This window comes from Myodes glareolus, chromosome 2 (genome assembly GCF_982192425.1).
Source record: "Myodes glareolus chromosome 2, mMyoGla1.1, whole genome shotgun sequence".
In the NCBI taxonomy this organism is placed as follows: domain Eukaryota; kingdom Metazoa; phylum Chordata; class Mammalia; order Rodentia; family Cricetidae; genus Myodes; species Myodes glareolus.
Window position 1 is genome coordinate 62090037 of NC_142027.1, and position 8343 is coordinate 62098379.

Here is an 8343-nt window from a genome sequence, read left to right on the forward strand (position 1 = left end):
GATAAGATTGGGTCTTGATTACCATTCCTATCAACAGGCTGGACATACTCTCAGCATCTTCAGTTAAGGTATCAAATCATCGAACTGCGTGTAAAATACAAACAACAGCAGTTTTTCTAAGAAGGTAGGAGCAAAACTTATTTTTAGCACAAGGAGTAAGCTTTCATCAAATCAAAGTTCAGATTTAACAAGACTTTCTTTAGAAATATCATTGCAAGGGGAGACAGAGAAGGCTGGATCCATTGCAATAGAGAGAATGTTGTAACAAGCTGTGTAAATACCCATGAACGAGGTAAAACAGAAGAGTAGATTTCATGAAGCTGGGCTGAACCAAGTAGCGAGTAATGGGATAAAAGTGTGATGGGACTGAAGAAAGGGGCCCCAGCCTTGCTATCACAGCCTTGGCAAACAGCAGAGTGTTTCCTGTCTGAGACGCAACTTGAAACAAAGGTCAGAAATCTGGTAGGGGATACTCACAACCAAAATCTGATTAGTAAGCATGCCTATCCCAGTTGTCAGTAGGACAAGATCATCACCTTAGCATTTGTGAGCCAAAAGAAGAGAGTGTGGGGGCTGCATATCTAACTTCATCACAATAAAGAACACAGCAGTTTGGTGGTATACATGTGGTACCTAAGACTGTTCAGGGCTGTAGCCTGTGTTCTAAGTGAAGAAGTCTGTGAAGACGTGGGTTAGAAGGCATGCATTCTCAAATTTGAACTTTTTCCTCAATTCCTGTTTTTTATGTATTCATACACAACTACTTGCCTTCTGGTTTGCTGAAGCAGTAAGTCAGACAACACTTGGGACAGTAATGTCTGTCAAAGTGGTTAGCCATGAAAATTCCAGCACCACATTCATCAGAAGGACACTCTTGACAAAGACAACTAATTTTGCCATTTTCATCCACCTACAGTACTTCAACTTAACCTTCTTTCTCTTATGCTTGTTCTTCTTGGGAGTGGTGGAAGACTTTTTCTTCCTTTTCTTAGCACTACTATGAAATCTCAACACAAGATAAAGGGTGGATCATTTAAAGGTTGTAGTCAGACCAAGTACAGCCATCTTCCAGTTGCTTGCTAGTGAAAATCAAACTCTGTTTATCAGAAGGAATTCTTTCCTTATCCTGCATGTCAGTCTTTACATTTTCTATAGTATCTGAGGGTTCAACTTCGAGTGTGATGTTTTTCCCTGTCAGGGTCTTTACGAAAATCTACATTTTGGTGGCAGTTCCACCACAGATTGCAGATCCTTAAATTTTGAACTTTGGCATATGAGAAAACCCCAAACTTAGGAGAGTCCCCATAATCTTCTTCTAACATTCTTCATGGAAGCAGACCAGAGAGTTTAAATGTTTCCCCAAAAAAGGTCATAAAACCTTCATTTTAGACATTTACTCAGTATACTTCAGACATATGCCCTTTAACTATACACTCAGAATACTTCAGACAGACACATTTTAAGTACACTCAGTGCATATGTAAAGGGAGGACAGAGGCATCTCCCCAAACGCAGAGACCCATGAAGAAGCCTTTTGGGTTTTGCTGAGCATCTCTGCTCTGAGATGCATCATTAAGTTAGATATTAAACTCTCTCCACTCAGATCATGCACCCTCTTTCCACTCAGGCTTCTGCATAACTGTCTACTCATCATCAAATTTAACATAACAATAAATTTCTTGTTCGTTGTCTCCCCATTTCCCAGAGGTGTCAGGTCACATAAAACAAGTATTGAGTCCATTTGTTTGCTTTTGTTATGAAAATTCTGATCATGAGCCTCATGGTGAGTTGTCAGAACACTGTCCAAGAATGAAGTCTTGTGAGGGGAATTCCGAGTGTTTGTGAGAAAACTCGAAGAAGACAAGACAAGAGTCTTGTGACTTCAATTTTAAAAAAAAAAAAAAAATACACCTTTAAATAGGAATTTTACTCTTGTGACCTTTCTTAACCCTCAGGGTATAAATTGTTTGATGCTCTGAATAAAGTTGATTATTGCATGAGACTTTAGTCTGACTTGTCTTTAGGGTTCACTCTCACAGGTCTCACTGCCTTTAGAAAAGTAAGCACTGAGGGTCAGGTGGGCGGTGGCACACACCTTTAATCCCAGCACTCGGGAAGCAGGGATAGGCAGATCTCTGTGAGTTTGAGGCCAGCCTGCTCTCCAAGAGCTAGTTCCAGGATAGCTAGGGCTGTTACACAGAAAAACCCTGGAAAAAAAAAAGTAAACAATGGATGATGGGATGTTTTTCACCTCTCAGGAATTCCTTTAACTTTCACTATTTTTATGAAGCACAAGTATTAAACAAAAATTCAACATCACTGCCCTGTAATTAAAGACAGTTGTAGCTCTAGTGTTGGCCTGACTTAAAAGAATTTCTATGCTTTGTCAGATCAAGGATAGGACTCCTTACCCTTATAAATTGGGGTTCTCTGAAAATGTTGCATCTATATTAAATTTTCCCTGATTGCATGACCTTGAATGTCTAGAACATCATGGTTGAGAGAGGTGATTGCTATAGGTCAACATTCAAAATTGTCTTGAGCTATTTTAGGGTCTTTAGTAGCTATTTGCTTCCAATTTGTTTTTGAACTAAAGTTCTAATGACTAAGACACAAAATACTGAGAGTATATTCCTTGGCCTAGTAGACCTCTAACCTCTACTTACCCTAAAGCTAAGAATAGGATAACATTTGAAACCAATAGAAGAGGTTTTTCTATCTTGCTATAGCTATCTATCACTGATAAATTTTGCAAATACAGTAATTCATGACTTTCTGTTTTTTTCCTGTGGTTACAGAAGATCCCTGAACATTTTAAGCAATGAAACATGACATTTGGAATACTTTATACATGCCCATGGCTATGGTCACTTAAATTTAGCTCAGAATAACTTATTTTCTATAAAGAAGAGTTGTTATTTTTACATTGAAGATTTTTATAGGCAAGGAAATAAATGCCTTGTATACATGTAGATTGATTCCTCCCTTGGTCTGACTACAGAAAAAAATTATTGGGATACTTGTTAAATGAAGGGGCAAGGTCGATCGGTAGTTAAAAGTTAACCAGCTTAACTAGCTTAATATAAAAGATACAGCCTTAATAGACAGAAGGAAAGAAAACTTACACCAGAGTCCCAACGGTCCGAGAACGCAGGACAAAGAGAGGAAGTGGCAAGCGCACTTCGATATTTTATTTATTTTGTGTGGCCCCAGGGGGACACACCCTAAGCAGAATGTGTTTGGCAGAGGTTCCCCATCATCTCCCCCTTTGTCTAAACAAAATTGAACTAAATCTAATACAACAATATACAGTAGGAACAGATATCAAATATAAAATTATAAACAACAAATAGTATTAAGCAAGAAACATATAACAAAAGTTTTATTAAGGAGTCTAAATGTAGAGGGTGACTATAACTATCTAATCTTTAACGTTATCAAATATGTGAGAAGGGAAATAATTTTAATTAAGCAGCCAGGAAGTACAAACGAGAAACTTCTGAATCGTGTAACAAATGACTGAGACAACTGGCTACCTGGGCAATCATCCAAAATCTTATTTGTAATGTTGAGGCAACCAATTTTGGCTAAGGCCTAACATAATTGACATGCCATTTTTAAAGGTAAGGAAAACAAGGTAGAACTATCTTACCCTGTTTTGGCAGGATAAGACAATCCTGTTTTTATCCATTTACGGATATTTTATAACTTTGTTAGTGGTTGAGATATGGGCTTTTTTTTGCCCAAAGGCCATTTCTGTCAAGAAGACAAGCTCCAAGTGGAGTGTCTTTGGTGCTCAACGTTCTCTCGGGAGTAGAGCGGTGTTGTCAGGAGTGATTGTGTCTCGTCAGCATGAAATTTTAGGTTAGATTTAAGGCCATTTTTATAGCTTTAGAAGAGGTTGAAGATTATACTATCTATACTAAATATAATTTCTATGTATCTAAAGAACCTGATTAGCCTAAATATAGATATGACAAACATATATGACTATTGATTTATAATTTTTGATATCTATCTAACTTGAAGACTAAGAGAATAAACAATTGTGTAATAAATGAGGGCAATGACCTTTAAATGTAAACAATGTATATCATTACCTAAATAATATACAAGTATCTTAATCAGAGGTAGAAATATATATTGTAATATATAACAAATATATAACAAATGTTTTAAACAAGGGTAGAAACATGTTTAAATATAATTTTTAACATATTAATATCTTAATATACAAGAGTCAATGTCAATATAATTTTTTAAAAACAATAACTCACAAATACCAATATAAAAGAAAAACTTACACAAGAGTCCCAATGATCCAAAAACGCAGGGGCAAAGAGAAAAAATCGCAAGCACACTTCAATCTTTTATTTGTTTTGTGTGGCCCAAGGGGGACACACCCTAAGTAGAATATGATTGACTGAGGTTCCCCATGAGGTAAAGTTTGTTGGGTAGTTGTTGGAGGAGGTAGTTTATTCATTCCTGGCATCTCAGACTCAAAATAATCATACAGAAACTATATTATTTGCAATACTGTTTGGCTAATAGTTTATGCATATTTCTAGCTAGCTCTTATATCTTAAATTAACCCACTTCTATTATTTTATATTTTACCATGAGACTTGTGGCTTATCAGTACCAGTGCACAGCATCTCCTCTGGCAGCAACATAGCATCTCTCTGACTCTGCCTACTTTTTTCCAGCTTTCAGTTTTCTTGCCTAGCTCTATTCTGTCCTGCTATAGGACCAAAACAACTTTATTCATTAACAAAACACATTCACAGCATACAGAAGGAAATCTTACTCCAGGTAGTGATGGTGCCTGCCTTTAATCCCAGCACTTGGGTATTGACCAAGGTTTTTGTCCTACCCAGTTCTCACAATTGTTAAGTCCCAACGAAATCACTGAGAGGTCTGCATTAGTTATAAACTGATTGACCCATTAGCTTAAGCTTCTTATTTATTCATTCTAATAACTTACATTAGCCCATAATTCTTGTCTGACTTAACCACATAGCTTGGTACCTTTTTTGGTGAGGTAGTCACATCTTGTTTCTTCTGTGATTGGGTCATGACTACAGGCTACAGAATCTTCTTCCCAGCATTCTCGTTGACCCACTTCTACTTCCTGACTGATAGCCCTGCCTATACTTTAGGCCTGACTACTGGCCAATCAGCATTTTATTAAACAAATACAAGACATGAATGCTTACAGGGTAAAAACCATTGTCCCAGAGCACTTTCCCACCCCCCCTTTTTAAAGAACAAGAACTTTGAGTCAAATATCCTTTGTTTAGCATTTCTCCTGACCATTGTCAATAACAACTTGTAACCAATATTCTAAATGAAGGAAAACATCCATAGTCCATTTTTTGAGAATGTGAGCATAGTTTTTCAGGCTACTTCCTTCTGAGTTGGGGCACTGATAATCTTTTGGGGAACTAAGGAAAATTTAGAATTATGATCAAGTCATGACTGGAGTATCCGGTGAGGCTTGATTATCTCAGCTGTAGTGAGGAGCCACGGGCCACATCCCACCGCCCACCCGGCTAGCTTTACATCCGAAATAATTACACAGAAACTGTATTCATTTAAGCACTGCCTGACCCATTATCTCTAAAGAGTTAGTTACTGACTAACTCTCATATCTTGATTAACCTATTTCTAATAATCTGTGTAGCACCACGAGGTGGTGGCTTACCAGAAAAGATTCAGCATGTCTGACCTGGTGGCTGGCTCCAAGGCATCTGCCTCATTGCCCTCTTCCCAGCATTCTGTTCTGTTTACTCCACCTACCTAATTTTCTGTTCTATCAGAGGGCCAAGGCAGTCTCTTTATTAACCAATGAAAATAACACATAACAGAAGGCCCATCTACATCACTCAGCCACCAGTCTTGAGGTTGTTTCAGATGTAGAATTCAGACATCTGGGCCTCTACTTCTATCAGAGACTTCTCAAGGGAGTCTTCCTTGATTAAACCTTATTTTTTTTAGCCCAGAATAAATCCATAGCCTCTGATTTTCTGTAGAAACAAAAGCAAAGCTTCTTCAAAGTACCATGTCTTTTGACTTAAATTTTGACATCAAGACATTTACAAAACACTTATGTTTTATTAATCCAGCAGCTTTTGTATTTATATGTCTTTGAGCAGCTGTTGCTAAAAGCAATAATTCAAAGAGAACATAACATAGAGTATCCAGAGTCTCTGTGCACTTTTCATCTTTATGTGGCTTTATTTTGACCTCATTTCTTTTATTTTTATTTTTGGCTTTTTGGCTGCAGAAAGACATTTGATTCTGGGGACTGCTAAGCTCAACCAGCAAATATATTTTAAAGGTATCTTGACTCCAAAATTTGAGTCTAAGGATATGTTGCTATGGAAAAGAGGTTCTTCTTTTATTTCCACAGAAGATGAAAACTTTTGAACTGCTTCCAGACCAATACGAGTTGATGGACCAAGATCTCCTGAAAGGCTACCTTGAACACCCCTCAAAAATACACCCCTCAAAAAAATTACTTTGCCCAATAATCAACAGGAAGAAGTTTGGAAAGAACTGTGCCCATATTCCTAAATATTGTTTGCAAGTGTTTCTTTACACTGAAAGGGGGATATAGACATGAATAATTTAGATTGGTATGGATCTTGGTTTATTGATACAAATTTAAGGTCAATTTTGTTAGATGTATATGTATATCTGACCTTGATTAATACATTATGTTTGTGTAGCTCACTTAAAAATATAATGTGTAAATAAGAAATATAATTTACTAAATATTCATCTATAATAGTCAAACTTATAATCATGTTAGTTAGATTTTCTAGATGTATTGAGATATATTTCAATATATAGGTATTCTTCAAATCTTTCAGAGACCTTCAGAATATGGCAATTAAAATCCTTTTATAACTTAGGACTTTTCATGACAATGAGACACATCTGCTCCTAGCAGCACCGAGTTACTTCAAGAGGATGATGGGGGTTAAAGAAGCTCCTTATGGAATATGTTAGTCATTTAGACAAGAAACTGCTCTTGCCTGGACTGCTTAATTGGACATGCAGGACCCACAGAGTAATAACTGCTGAACTTGACTAAACATGAAAAAGAGCCTTCAGGGTTCCTGCTTCATGCAATAGTTTGCCAGACACATTCAGGACACAGAACAAAGTGACTGACAAGATGCCAATATAGGCGGAACTGTCTGCTTTGCAGAAATTTTCTGCTTCATGGAAAAGTCTGCTGGATACTATGGGCCTGTAAGCTGAAGATTGAATGCCCCCAAAATACACAAAAACATTGGGTGACTGGCTAGGCAGTGAGATGTCTCTGTCAATTCTAGAGTTTTGGAAGTTGCTGACAATGCACTTCCTGTTTACTTAGGTAATATTATACCCTTCTGTAATCTTTAATGGAGTTGAAAATTTTATATTTATAGTTTTCCTTAGTTATTATAAAAATAAAGTAAATATAAATATTGTAACTGTAATTCTTGCTTGATAACTGTTTTGGTATATATAATTTTACTATGTTAAAGCCTTCTTTTTTGTATAAACAGAAAAGGGGAAATGGTGTGGGAGGTCCTTCTGTTTACATGTTGCTTTTATTGGTTAATGATTAAAGAAAGTAGTTTGGGTTGATAAAGTAGAACTTTGGTAGGCGGGGAAAACTGGACTGAATGCTGGGATAATGAAGACAGAGAAAGAGATCGAGCTGCCAGAGTCAGATATGCTGAACTTTGCCAGTAGGTCACTGCCACATGGTGATATACAGATTAATAGAAATGTGCTAAATTAATATAAGAGTTAGCCAATAGAAATATAGAGTTAATGGACCAAGAAGTGTTTTAATTAATATAGTTTCTGTGTGGTTATTTTGGTTCTGGGCAGCCAGTATGAACAAGTGGGTCATTGCAACACTCGGGAGGCAGAGAGAGGTGGATCTCTGTGAGTTCAACATCATCCTGATCTACAAAGCAAGTTCTAGTACAGGCTCCAAAGCTACAGAGAAATCCTGTCTCAAAATACTCACCTCCCAAAAGAATAAAAGATAGTAAAGATGTTGGAGGAGGCTACCTGTTGGTTCCCAGCTGCTCAGAACTGAAATACTCACACAGATAGTGTATTAAATCACTGCTTGGTCCATTAGCTCTAGCTTCTTATTGGCTAACTCTTACATAGTAATTTAATTAATTTCTATTAATCTGTGTATCACCATGAGGTTATGACTTACTGGGAAAAGTTCTGGCATCTATCTCTGGCAGGGCTACATGGCTTCTCTCTTACTCCACTTCCTTTCTCCCAGCATTCAGTTTAGTTTTCCTCACCTACCTCGGTTCTCCC

At 37.1% G+C, this 8343-nt stretch overlaps 1 pseudogene; it reads right to left on the reverse strand.

The window, feature by feature from the left end:
• Positions 1-760: 760 nt before the first annotated feature.
• Positions 761-1219, reverse strand: LOC125413148 (ubiquitin-ribosomal protein eS31 fusion protein pseudogene; annotated as a pseudogene).
• Positions 1220-8343: the final 7124 nt, after the last annotated feature.